Raw genomic sequence first — 2,372 nt, forward strand, 5'->3', positions numbered from 1 at the left:
ACTAAGTTGATAGTAGTAGAGCGGGTTTATACCCCTCGCTACTACTAAGTACAAGGTAGGTGAAGTCTCCATATCCTCGGCCGAATCCCTCCTCTCTCCCTCACTCTCCCCCTCTCTCCATAGGCTCTCCCATCCCGCTTCTCCCTCCCACCCGCGATTCCCTTCCTCATCCACCACCAACGCCGGCCTCGGACCTCATGCCTCCCCCAAATCCGGTGACCTCCACACCCACCGCAGCCCCCTCCCCTCCTTCCTCCTCCTTCTCTGATGTTGGAAGGAGAGGGAGATCCAGCAGAGCGCCATCCATGGCGGCGGCCAGATCCGCCATGGACACAACCACAGGTGAGTTGTTCTTCCTACTCTCTCTCTCTCTCTCTCTCTCTCTCTCTCTCTCTCTCTCTCTCTCTCTCTTCCAGATCGAGCAGAGCGCCATCCATGGCGTGATCTAGGGTTTTGGCTCCAACTCCGGTGACCACCGATGAGTTGATGCACCTACTCCTCTCTAGCTCTCTCTTCCTCTTCTAATCCTTGTCTCTTTTTTTGTAGAAGCAGAAAAGGAGAGGTGTATCACCATGGACGAGTTCATCCCCTCCAGGATCAACATCGACCATGGATGAAGATGACGATAACGCCTAGCTAGCAGCAGCAGCCATGGCTGGAATTTATTTTTTTAATTCCTAATTAGTTAGCAGTAGCGAGGGTACAGACCCATGCTACTACTAGTTAGTAGTAGCACGGGTGGTATCCACGCTACTACTAACAGACGTAGTAGTAGCGCAGGTGGCACCCGCGCTACTACTACCAGTTAGCTGTAGCTCCGTATCAGTAGCGCGGGGCACCCACACTACTGATGTACCTAAAACCCACACTACTGCTAGGCTTTTCCCTAGGAGTGATAGAGAGTTCGATAGCAAAGCCAAAGCGGAAAATAGTTAGTTTAGGTCCACGCTAGTGCGAGAGAGGGATCCGAACCGGCGCCTCAAGAAGTACTACATTATGTATGATGTGACATGTCAGTTAACTTGTATCGCTATATCGTTATTATGATGTGACGACATGATTTGTATTGGATGATATGATGAGACTATTATGTGTATGATATGATGAGCATATTGCATGTTTATGATAGGATTAGAATACTATATAAAACCTATACAAAAATATCGCAAATACATAGGAAAAAAATGTGATCATATAGTAGTAGCGCTGGACAGGAAAACGCTACTGTTAAGGCACTTAGCAGTAGCGCTGGTATGGACAATGGTACTGCTAAGTAGGTATAGCGGTAGTGTGGATCAAAACGCGCTACTGCTAAATGTTAGCTGTAGCGTTGTATCAGTAGCGCGGTGCCCCGCGCTACTGATAGCCCATAGACCTATGCTATTGCTAGGCTTTTCCCTAGTAGTGTCCCGTTCCGCGTCAACTATGACCACATCCGGGGCATGCTGCTCGACCTCCTCCTCCTCCTGCTTCGGAGAGTCCGGAGGCAGGTGATGGACGGAGAAGGCGGTGGAGGGATCCAGTGGTGCGGGAGGGATGGGGCGAGCGGTAGGGGTCATGTGTAGTGGTGCAGGTAGGCGATAGCCTGTTGGCTGCACTCCAAAAAGGCTCTCAATCATCAGATCTAGGTCAGAGTCTTCTTCGAGAGCCTATCTTCACGGTACCCAGAATAAGCGCTTTATTTTTTTGAAATAAATTGTAGACTATATGTTTCTTTATTTTTTCAAACCACCCTATCATATAGGAATATAGGATGTTTTAAAAAGCTTAAAATGACAACAAACTTGACACGTTCCGCTCTGTCGGTGGCTAGATCCATTGTCGGAGCTAGTCATGTTTCTACCTGGCCTCTCATCATACTTCTGTCTAACATGCTCAAATTTTTACCACACCCTACATGCCCATAAGACGTCACCGTGCCAGGTCCTGTGGATTTCTAGTATCGTATGATTTTGCGTGGATTTGAAGGCTCAACCTGGCATGAGGGGAGGGGGTGCTGCCCCTCCTGCGGCTGCACATGGCCTTCGCACGGGACAAATGTAACATTTAGTAGTTTTTAAACTGCTTCCGTCCTTGATTTCATGTGGTCGCCATTCAGATCTGAAACTAGACCATATTAAGTCCTTACAAATGCAACTAATTTCCCAAGTACATCATTCACAAACTAGACCCATTCCCTCTCGATAGCTAGATCCGCCCTTGGATTTGGTCCTATTTCTACGCGGCCTTCGTTCAGACTTCTGCAAAATGCGCTCAAATTTTTATAACACCCTACAGTGGTTATATGATGACAACATCGTGCCAGGTCCCGTGGATTTTTTCACATCGTACGATTTTCCATGGATTTGAACGGTTGCATTCGGCATGCCGGC

The sequence above is a fragment of the Triticum dicoccoides genome, chromosome 6A (genome assembly GCF_002162155.2).
Source record: "Triticum dicoccoides isolate Atlit2015 ecotype Zavitan chromosome 6A, WEW_v2.0, whole genome shotgun sequence".
Taxonomy (NCBI): domain Eukaryota; kingdom Viridiplantae; phylum Streptophyta; class Magnoliopsida; order Poales; family Poaceae; genus Triticum; species Triticum dicoccoides.